This window comes from Pleurodeles waltl, chromosome 9, assembly GCF_031143425.1.
Source record: "Pleurodeles waltl isolate 20211129_DDA chromosome 9, aPleWal1.hap1.20221129, whole genome shotgun sequence".
Taxonomy (NCBI): domain Eukaryota; kingdom Metazoa; phylum Chordata; class Amphibia; order Caudata; family Salamandridae; genus Pleurodeles; species Pleurodeles waltl.
Window position 1 is genome coordinate 250,229,146 of NC_090448.1, and position 12,025 is coordinate 250,241,170.

Genomic DNA, 12,025 nt, shown 5'->3' on the forward strand with positions numbered 1-12,025 from the left:
CCAACAGACCTGCCAATTCACACAGTGACGCAGGGTGTCAGAGTTTCGACTCCCTTCACACCGTCACCTGGTGAGGAGCTGAAATCACACAGTGACAGGAAAAAATAGCTGGACATCACTGCACAGAATGGCTTTCCTGTTGGTTTTCGAAGGCTGTAAACAGCCGATGCCCATGAAGGGGTGAGAAAACATCCTAGAGCATTGTCAAAGGCCTCAGTGACCCTTTGTTTTTTTGGGTGGGGGAGGCAGAGGGGTGTTGTTGGAGGGTTTTTTTTTTAGGGGGGAGAGTGGTTTGGGAGGTTGGTGGAGGTCAGAAAACCCCTACGTAGCTCTTGGCACGAGGACCCGCTCCCCCTTCACACTATGAAATTTCTCTAGATGTTGGCAGGTATGAACAACTATTCTTGTAGGGGTGAAACACAAGCAAACACAAGACAAACCTGTGCTTAACTCTCTGGTAGCTTGACACAAAAGCAGTCAAGCTTAGCTTAAAGGCAATGTGTAAAGTATTTATGCAGCTCTTCATACAGCCCAATGTGAACACACTGTCCAATAAAGATCCCACATCAATTTTGACAAATAGAGTAACATGTAATACATTATCTGATGCCAAAAGTACAATAATCCAATTGATAGAACTGGAGATATGCAATTTTAAAGCTTTAGGTAAAAAATTGTGCCTAGAAGCACAAGGTGCCAATGATCGAAATCTGGTCACGCCGGGCTGGGAGCATGGGCTGAATACAGGGACCGTTGAACAAAGTACCTTAAGCCCTGGTTGCAAAGCGTTGCAACAAGAATGCTTCATGCATTGTCTGTTCCAAAGGAGCTGTGGGGTAGGATGCAAGGTCCTGTGTTGTGGATGCATCGTGCAGCGGTGGTTATGTTGAAGTCATCGATGAGTCTTGTGATGCAAGCTCCTATGTCATCGTTGAGGATGCCGTTGACAGAGGCTTGCGTACAAAGTCCTGCGTCTGGTATGTGTCACGCAGCTGCAGTTCTGATGTGGATCTGCAAGAAGATGCATCAATTTGCGACGGTTCTGCCCAGAAGACAACAGCCTGACTGGCAGAGCACCTTCAGGCTCACATTCAAGGTTTCAGGACTGGGATGGTACCAATTGGTGGAGGGGCAAGACTCAGAAGACAGTCCAGGTGCTGGGTTCAAGCCTTTTCTGTGCCCGAAGCAATTAATCAGGACTCTTGGAGCCACGCTAGTGGTCTGGGTTCCAGATGCAGGTTCAATCCTCATTCAGTCAGAAGGGCAGCAAAGTAACAGGCCAACAGACTAGCAGTCTTTCTTGGAGCATAGTAGCACAGCAGTCCTGAGTCTTCAACAAGTCCAGAGGTGTACTGAAGAGTTGGGCCTGAGGGTTCAGTATTTATACTTGGTGCCAGCTTTAATGCAGGAGAAGGTTCTGGAGATTTCCACCCTGTGGGAGCCAAACCCCAATAATAACCTGAACCACAATATTTGGATACCCATTAAGGCTCAAAATGCAGAAATACAAGGTAAGTGCAGAATCATAGAACATACTAGTCCACAGTTAACAGAATTCATTAAAGTATTCCAAGTGTCAGACTCATAAAGAGATCATCGACACACTCCTTTAAGAGTTGTAAGCCAAATGAACATAAAAAAATGAAGTCTCCAGTAACAGCTGCCTTTATGACTGCAGCAAAATCCAACAGAACCCCAAAAGGATTAGCCTATTGAAGCTAAGACTAAACTTGAACAGCTGAAGTCTTAGAGCTTTTATGCACAAATCACACTTTATAAAAATAGATTCTATAAATTCAGCATGCCATGATCGTGATTAGGGTCATATTGGGAAATCAGGAAAATTTGCGTTACTAAAAAGACATTAGCATTAACCCACTTCTTAAGGTAATAAAAATCTTCCATTTTCTCCCTCAACAACCACCCTCCAGAGATGATCAGCGCAAAGTGATAAATCCACTAGCAATGACTCATAGATTCTGCACGTCTATATCCACACTTCTAGCGGAAGTCCATGAAAATGATACTCGGTACACAGTAGAAGCTTTGTTCACAATATATTCTTTCTAATAATGTCGTACATCATTATTACATTTACGTCATTCAATTAGTGTTCCACGGAGACCAGGGGAGAGATAGCTTTGCAACTGGACACTGATGGTGGGGGGAAATAAGCAGGAGCAGGTTGAACAGAACATCAGAAACCTAATCCATATTAGAAATGGCATCTTACATGAAAATGTGGCATAACAATTTGTCTCATTATCTACCCTTCTAAATGACTTCGGTAATTTGTTTTAGTTGCAATAACACCAATTCATTTTAATAACTCATAATTCAACTAGTGTGAAACTCTTCGCTTGTGTGCTGGGAGAGAGCCCTTATGATGTGAAAGTGTGGTAGGTGACAGCTCCTCGACCTCATCAAGCCAGAGATGGCCCATACTGGCTATTGTCCTCTTTGTCTCACTGTCTCAGAGCAATATAAAAAGGCCCAGGTGCCAGTTACACCTAGTCATGTGATCCTGGATATGGACTGCAAGGACCAAATGGCTGGAGCAAGAAAATACCAGCTTTCTAAATGTGGCATTTTTAGAATTGTGACTTAGAATCCGACTTTACTGTTAACAAGGGTTTTAACCCACACTTCTGTAGATACCAAACTCAATATTCCCGCTTGCTCCCAATTGAAAGTTAACACTTATTCAATGCAATACAGTAACCCAGTATTATCCTATGGGGGAGGTATGCCTTGGGGTAGTGAAAACAAAATGTAAGAGTTGTTCACTACTAGGACATGTAAAACTTAAATGTGCATGCCCTACTTTTTAAGTAAACTGCATACTGCCATATGGACTATTTAGTGCCTACACTAGGGGAGAATGTTTTGATTTTAATAAGGATGGTTTAGTCCTGTCGAATTATTTATTTTGACAGGTCAAAATAGCAGTTTAAACCTACACACACAGGCTGCAGTGACATGTTTGACAGGCTACTTATGTGAGGGGCACAATTGTTGCCACAGGCTCTCTAGTAGCATTTAATTTCCATGCCAGCAGGATACATGTACTGCCACTTTAATAGACACGTATAAGTAAATTAAATGTGACAGCTGAGTGTAAGTTAATGTTACCATGTTTTAGGGAGTGAGCTCACACACTATTGTGCTAGTTAGCAGTAGTCAAGTCCACAGAGTCCTAAGCCCAATAAAAACGAGATCAGCAAAAATTGAGGCGTAAGGCAGAAGGTTTGGGGTAAGACCACTCTAAGTCTGAAGCCTAATAGTTACTAATAAAGCTAGACATACTACAGGTTGAGTTTTTCTTATTAATACAAATTCTTAATTAGTCATCTTGGAAACCATTCATCAATCTTGTTCCTTATGAAGCCTTGCATAGGTGTTTCTACAGACCAAGACTGGCAATAAACAGTTGCCTTGACCCTGGGTATTAGTTTAATTCCACCCTGATGCATTACCAAGCATGGAAGGCAGGCAGACCTTAAACTGCACGGCTTGGTCAGTTTACAAAAAAACGTGGCCCAAATAATATACAGTGTTCAAATATATTAGCAGAAAGCAATAAGATTTACAGGTAATTCTGAAGAAGCACTATTGAAATATTTTGTATTTCAGTGACTTAATATATTACTCTTCAGTAGCAAATCATGTATTTGCAAAAACATTGTGCACAATATAGGTAAAGTAGAAGCAGCAGCTATCTAGTATGTTGTTCGTCACTCTGTGCTGGTTGACAGCCAACCAAACCCCTGTGACCAAAAATAAAATACAATTGAAGTTGAAACCGTGAGAAAGTTGATTATTAGTTGAAGTTGACGGTAGTTCTCTTCAAGTAATAATGACACTATTCCTTACTAGGCCCAGTTATTTTTCAATAATTTAAACTTAAACTCTTTAGCACAGAGAAGGGTTCAATTTAGGAGAAAGTATTTATCAGTTCCAAAATAGTTAAAAAGTAAAAACCATAGTATAATGCAAATCCACATACAATTTATAAAAATAGAGAAAATTCTAATGAACAAATGGACAGAAAAATGACAAAAATGTTATGTAGGGAACCAGAGACATGATTTTGAAAGTTTTAGATGTTTCTACCACCAAAATAACACAAAGAGCCTACTGCAGTTATCTGGTCATGCTAGCCTGGGTCAGAGTCAAAAATGTATGCTGGCCACAATGAAGCATGGTTTGGATACAGAAACCAAGTTTGGCCCTTTTGGGAGTTTTGACTTCTGACTTAGGGGCTTATTACGAGTTTGGCAGTCCCGAAACTTGCCGGAAGGATGCCACCACCTTGGCGGTGGGGTCCACCCCCACCCTATTACAAGGATTCCACCGGCCTGTCCAGCAGAAACCTTGAAAAAGAGTGTTACCGCCAGTCAGACCGGCAGGAACAGTGCTACGAGATAGCACTCGTCTCCCTTAAAAAGGAGCTGAGTGCTATCTTGTAGCACAGAGGGGTCAAGCCAGTACCCTCTGAGCGTGCACTGTCTGCTTTGCGAGGGTTGCTAGGCAAGGGGGCCCTGCACTGTCATGCCCATGACTTGTTCTCCGCCAGCCTTTTCATGGTGGAAAAACTGCCATAAAAGGGCTGGCAGAGAACAAGGTTGTAATCAGCAGGGCGGCGCTGAGTTCAGCACTGCCCATCTGGCCGATTTACAATCAAGACCGCCGTCACCCCATCAGGGTCATGGATCCTAGTGGCGATGGCAGTCCGTTGGCAGTGTGACTACCAAACTTGTAATGCGGCGGTCGCACCCTCGCAGCTGCGGTGGTCCAACCACCCCGCGAGGCTGGCAGTCTTGTGACCTCCAGCCTTGTACCTTTAGTCTCTGAAATTGAACTTGAAAATCCTCAACGGGCAATGCAGCAGGCTGTGGCTGAGATGTGTTCCAGGAGGGTGGATAGCCATCAGGCAAAGTCCCAGTGAAGTCGTTGACTTTTGCCAGGAAAGCTTTGAGTGGGAAGAAATACAAAATTCACACACAGGGAAGGTCCCACGCCAGTTGGATACTTTTGGTGCTTTTGCCCGGTTAAGGTTTCTACATCAGACTTAGCCACTTTTTTTTGGAGCTCGGATTCCTCCTGTGGAGCAAGGCTGCAAGCTGTAGCCAAACGGGGCTCCACAAGGCCAGATACCTTCTAAGCAACTTCTACCTGAAGCTGATTTGATGCTGCGGAAAATCTCTGAGCATGACCAACCTGAATCTTGGCCCACCCGCGCACACCTTTGTCCCATTGCCTTGGCAGGTTGATCCAAGTCTTCGGTCAGTTCCCCAGGCAAAAATCCTTGAAAAAGTTTCCCAGCTTTTAGGGTTAGGCAGGAGGACTACGCTCTGATACTTATCACAGGGCCCCAGGACCTTCGGAACAACAGTTGAGGTTCAGGACTCACTCCAGGGGATGACGCCAGCAGGGTTAAGAGTAGGTCCAGTTGGAATTCGTCAGCTGGGCTCTTTAGGACGGTGGGCTCCTTACAGCTTTTTTGTCCCTGTAGCTTAACAGGAGGTCAGCCAACTGACCTTTGAAGACCACCAAGTCTACCGGTTCAACACCAAGTTCAGTCCTTCTTATGTCTTCCACAAGTTTGAGGATTTCTGAAGAAAATACACATCAAAGCCACTTTTATGTATGGCACTAGCAGTTCGGATGGGGGAACTGCATGACCAATTAGGAAAAAGTTTCCAGGACCCACCCTACACACTTTGACATCATTTCCTGGGGGGCTGGCCGTAAACAATCAAATACTGCTCTCTTCTGAAAAAATCCAGCATGGTAGAATCTTTTTTTTCTCCTGGTTGGAGCACTATGCACACCCCTGAGGTGAGGTGTGTCTAGGGAAATCAGTAACTTTCCCTGTAAACCAGTTTTCTTCCTCCCCTGGGTTTGGGGCCCCTCTGGCTACTTATACAGCGGCCGGGACAGGCCTAGCTTTGAGTTACATCTTTCTGTGAAAGGGATGCCCCTTTGAAGCGTATTCTGCTGCAAATGTTGGTGGGCACATCCCCCAGGCTATCCTGTCAGGAGCAGTTCACACTTCCTCCCTTCAAAGGCCATTTGTTCCTCTTCATGAAACTCATTACCATGTGCTTATAGGAGGCCAGCATGCTGCCAGGGGGCAGTTAAGGGTTAACTGTGAAAAAGCTACAAGAGTCTTTAGGTAGGAAAATTACAACTTTCTAAAAGTGGTATTTTCAAAAATAGAATTTAAAATCCGACTTTACCATTAGATTGGATTTAAAAAAACTATCAATTTGAGTCCCTGAATCACTGTTCTATCTTTTCCTAAATTGAAGTAATGCATTATAAATTGTTATAATCTAACCCAGCTTTTCTCTACGAGAGAGACAGCCTTACCACAGTGAAAAATGACATGGGTGATTTTTCACTACCATGACATTTAAAACCTAAGGATACATGTCCTACATTTTATTAATACAGTGCACCCTGTCCTGTGGGCATGTAGGGCTTACCTTAGGCTTGATTTAGAATTATTAAAAAGGAAGGTTAGATCTGGTAATTTTGCCAGGTGGTATGTGCAGTTAAAAAAAAAACAAATAACTGCACTCTTAGGCTACAGGGCCAAGTCTGAAGACATGCTTTGCTTTGTCCCATTAGTAGTGGCAACATAGGCGCTGCAGTTAACTATTGACATTTAATTTACAGGCCTCGGGTTTAGTATACTAGGGACTTATAATAAGTTAAATGTACCAATTTGAATTTCTAATTAATTCAACAGGTTTTTAGGTTTCAGAGTACATGCACTGGGCCCTGGGTAGCAGTGTCCAAGAACCAGAGTCCAGAAACCAACAGCATCAGTCCAGCAAAAGTGTGTGTGGGGGGAGGAGAAATTATGCAACAAGAGGCTTTTTCTTAATAGATACAATGAAACAATTATACCCCTTAGTGCGTCCATCATATGCTAGAGCATTCCCCCTCCCACTCTTTCACTCTGTTGCGTTGCTCTGTGGAATCCAGAGTTAGTTTGTAGTGGTAGTTGTAAGTATTGCAGAGAGTCGTATGTTATACACCATACATGTAGTTCTAATTAGTTCTATGTAATTTCTAGTCTAGAGGAAAGTTAATTGTTATTGATGCGGATGCTTTATTTTTGTAGCAGTTAGCACTTCTAATTTGTAATGAGAAGGAATGTGTATTATTATATTGTTAGGTTGTCATCGTACATGATGCTATTGAATGGCAGCAGTGTTCGAGAATACAGTTCTATGCATCTTGGGTCATGCTTATACAGGTTGTGTCCGTGCGTCTGGTGGGAGGAGCTCAGTAGGATTTAGTAAGGAAGGTCAAGAAGCATAGGACAAAAGTTGATGCGTAATAACATGGATTCAGTTTTATGTGGGATTAAATAATTCTGTAACACAAGTCATGGATCATGGGAACAAGTACAAGTTATTGTTTTTCTTTATTTGCAATTAGAGTAGTAAACGTCAGATTTTTTGGATACTGAAAGGTTTGGAATTTCATTGCAACTGTTCGGATCTCTACATATGTGTGTGATAGATGCATTGCTTCATCCACATTTTCAGATGTTGCCTGGTATTCCATCTTTATCAACGATGTGGTAGACATTTTGGCCCTCATTCTAAGTCTGGCGGGCGGCGGAGGCCGCCCGCCAGACTTCCTCCCTCCAGAATACTGCACCGCGGTCGTTAGACCGCTGCGGCTATTCTTAGTTTTACACTGGGCTGGCGGGCGACCGCCAAAAGGCCGCCCGCCAGCCCAGTGTAAAACCCCCTTCCCACGAGGACGCCGGCTCAGAATTGAGCCGGCGGAGTGGGAAGGTGCGACGGGTGCAGTGGCACCCGTCGCGTATTTCAGTGTCTGCAATGCAGACACTGAAATACAAAGTGGGGCCCTCTTACGGGGGCCCCTGCAGTGCCCATGCCATTGACATGGGCACTGCAGGGGCCCTCAGGGGCCCCACGACAACCCATACCGCCATCCTGTTCCTGGCGGGAGAACCGCCAGGAACAGGATGGCGGTATGGGCTGTTAGAATCCCCCGTGGCGGCGCAGCAAGCTGCGCTGCCACGGGGGATTCCCAGGGCAGCGGAAAACCGTCGGGAGACCGCCGGTTTTCCGCATCTGACCGCGGCCAAACCGCCGCGGTCAGAATGCCCTGCGGGGCACCGCCAGCCTGTTGGCGGTGCTCCCGCCGACCCTGGCCCCGGCGGTCAAGGACCGCCGGGGTCAGAATCACGCCCTTTATTCTGGGACACCATCATTTTAGGGCAGTGTCACGTTTATGATCCTTTTAGTTTCTTGCCCTTTTTTATACCCCAAAGTTGAAATGCGGGCTATCTGCTCCTTCACCATCCTTCTAAACATCAAGTGACTTTTAGTAGACTGTGTTTTTGGTGGGAGTGTATTCCCTAGTTTGGCCGGAGAAGGATATACCTTCAACAGATTTTGTCTTATATGGTGGAACAATTGTGTGGCCAGTCTAGAGTGTAGCAATATTTTCTCGTGTATTTAGAGTTTATTGGTGAAAGTTCAGTCCTTTTCTATTTATTGCATTGTACATGATGTGCATAGTGTGAACATAGATCTTCAGACAACAGCAAGCTAATGGTGAGCCCTCAAAGCCAGCGAGATGTGGTTGTAAATGTTAAGGTAAAAAAGTTGTTTGCCTCTACATTTTGAATTCTTTGGAGACATCTCAGAGTTGGTATTGATAAACCACGATATTGTCCATTGTCATGCTCCAGATAAAATAAATTGAGTGGGATGGTTACCTGGAGCTTCTGCAGAAATCCAAGATGAAGGAAGACAAATCAGAATGTGCTTTTGTTGTGGATTGTGGATTTGTTCAATTGGCTAACTTATAGTATCATGGAATAAGCTAACTGCATAATACTTATTAAGTTCTCTACCTTGGCAGAGGATGTTGGTTGTGCTCTTAGTTCCTCAGTTCACTTTGTCAGTGGTTGTAGTTTTTCCATTCCTTTTATTTTAAGATGTCTGTATTTGAGGCTTTGACTTTCAGGTAACTCTTTCAATCATTGGTCGGGGTTAGCCATTTAATTTTGAGAGCCCAAGGTCGTAATCGTCTATCCAAGTTTAGGGTTATTTGGGAATTGTCACCACCATTTTGTAGCATTTAGATAATTGATTCCTTCCTCCTGTGTCTAAGCTGTAAGATTTGGAGGAAAAAGCAGGATAATAGAGATGATGATGATAGACTTGTCTTTAGGGTAGGAGTTGATAAAGTCAAGGATATTTTTTTTATGTCTGTTTCATTTTGTCTGCTGAGGAATGTTTCATGGTATACTATGTTCATTGCTGCTGTTGGGTCCAAGAAAATGAGAGCTGTCACTCCTGATTTATCCACAATAGTTATCATCTCATACCAAATTAAGATCAAAGTGCATTCAGATTTTAAAAGGTTTTCCTCCAGTTGTTTTGCAGTCAAAAAGAAGGCCGCCCTTTCTATCAGTTTTCCAAGTAATAGTCTGCAGTTGTTTGTCTGTTGGGTCCTAGTTATTCTTCTGAAATAGCAGTCGTATATATGATGTTTTGAGAACATGTGTCTCTTGTTAGAGACTTGATGATGATATTTAGCATTGGGGCTGCTGTTGAGGCTGATGGAAGGATTTTTTGACTATCATTCAGGGGAAGGGGGGCAGGCAAGGGTCTGAGATGCACCGGATTAGCTACTAAAGCTCACTTGCTCATAGAATTCTTTGAGAGGCAGTTACTGAAAGGGTGACCGAGTTGGTGTGTTTTTCTCCATGAGTTCCTTGTTGAAACTGTGTGTTATTTGGTAAATTGGCCTTAGAGGTGAAATAAATGGCTATTTGGTTGCACAAGCTCTGGAATTAATAAATTGATGTTGTTGTGCTCCCTGGATTGCTACATTCCGATAAAATCTTAGGCTGTTCCTTGTTGGAATATTTGGCTATGTTAATTCTGTTCAAGTAGTAGGTATTATTTATTTTTTAATATATGCTTTATACATCTTGGGCCAGATGTACAAAACTTTTTGCATGTCGCAAACAGCGAATTTTGCTGTTTGCGGCATGCAAAAAGCACATCGCAATGCCCAATCCCCGTTTTGCGAATCAGTAACCTGGTTACCGATTCACAAAACGGGACTGCGAGTCGCAATTAAGATGGGGTGTTTCCCTTCCTAATTGCGAGTCGCAAAACAATCGCCGTTAGCACCCATTTCAAATGGGTGCTAACCCATTCGCAAAAGTGAAGAGGTCCTCATGGGACCCCTTCCCCTTTGTGAATGGCATTGAAAACATTTTTTCAGAGCAGGGAGTGGTCTTATGGACCACTCCCTGCTCGAAAAAATGAAATGCAAAAGTTTCATTTTTTAGTTTTGTAGTGCATCTCGTTTTCCTTTAAGGAAAATGGGCTGCATTGCAACAAAAAGACTGCTTTATTTAAAAGCAGTCACAGACATGGTGGTTTGCTGTCTCCAGCAGGCCTCCATCCCTATGAGTGCTGCGAGTCTCAAGGGGGTCGCAAATTGTGGGCCTTTGCGACCCCCTTGCGAGTCGCAGATGGTGTCAGGGACACCATCCAACATTCTGAATTTGCGAGTCGCAATTCAGACTCTACTTACATCTGGCCCCTTGTTGTCTATTTGTAGGTGTGTTTTGTCAAGCAGACTGTTGAATTCGTACCATGATTGTTTAAGGGCACATATTTAAACTTTTATTTTCTTTATATAATTGTACATCCAAAGCTTTTTAGGATCGAGCACGCGCAAGCGCCCTGGCCCCTGTTGTAATCTCTCTGTGGACTTTTAACCACACCCATGTCACGCCTATGAGTTGGGTTGGTTCCTGGGCATGCCTTTTAACATTCACTTGATTTTATTAGTGAAAGGCATGCAAACGTCATGCCTTTTCCAGTGCTTAGCCCTCCTTTACAGCACCGGTAAACTACTGAAAACGTACGAGGCTCCATGTTTTCGGTATGGTTTCTGGACTACCTTTTCTTTTTATTTCTTACACAGCACGATCTCGCTGGGCAGTAGTTGAGTGCTTCGTATGACATTGGCCATGTTACAGGGCTAATTCTACTTTTACTGGTCACATGGATAATTGCACTTTTGCTGGTTACATGATAATTGCACTTTTGCCGATAGGTTTCACTGCAAGCGAACTTCCGTTTCCTTTTCTGTGTCTCCTTCATGTGCATGGTGACCATCGGCTCAAATATGTGAAACTGCTTTATCAGTTTATGTGGCAAGAAAAGTCCGGTTAGGGGTTTACAACGCTAATAGCTCTAACTTGTTCTTTATTTATAATTGCACACTTAAAGGTATTGTGCATAAAACCCTCATTTGAAACCTCAAAAGCCCTGCCTTCCCCTATACTTTTTATCCAGACTTGTGAGTGTGTCAAGCTCCTCTGCCTCCTTCTTGCCACCACTTGGAGCTGCATTTGTGAGGCTTCCTGATTTTCATGTGATTTTCATTTTCTGTAACATTGTTGTTAGTCTTTGAAGACTTTCAGAAACAAGTTGGTGGTTTCTACTTGACAACCAGTAAATGTCCCGTGCAAGGTAATTCATAGCTTTCTGAGCTGCTGTTGCCACATCATGCTCTGTTTCAGTAAGGTTGCCTAAGTCGCAGTTAATATTCACTCTGTCACTTCCGGTATTTATAAGCGAGTGCTTGTGTTTTGCTTGTGAGCACGAAGGGGCTTGCTGGATCAGATACCAGTTGTTTGAATGTAGCATTTTAGTTGCCATTTCATACTCCTTATTCAACAGCCACAACTCTTGGACCCGTTCCGGCTTCTGCCTTGTCTTAGCTTTCTGTTTTTTGTGCTCAGCAAGTCCCGCTGACCACTCTGTAAAATGTAAAACAATGTTAAAAAGAATTTAAAAATATACCCTGCAAGGTAACCACAAACACGTACTTAAGAACAACAAAAACAGTAAAGCTGCAAGGAATGATTTCAGTTCTAAATTGTGGATATTGAGAAAGGAACAAGTAAATAGTCATATGAAGGCACATTGCATTGCCA

General features: G+C 43.4%; 1 protein-coding gene across 1 annotated transcript in view; it reads left to right on the forward strand.

Annotated features, from left to right (window-relative positions):
* ATG7 (autophagy related 7) overlaps positions 1–12,025 on the forward strand; it is a 1,524,945-nt gene that overhangs the window by 88,528 nt on the left and 1,424,392 nt on the right. The gene's annotated exons all lie outside the window — the stretch shown is intronic.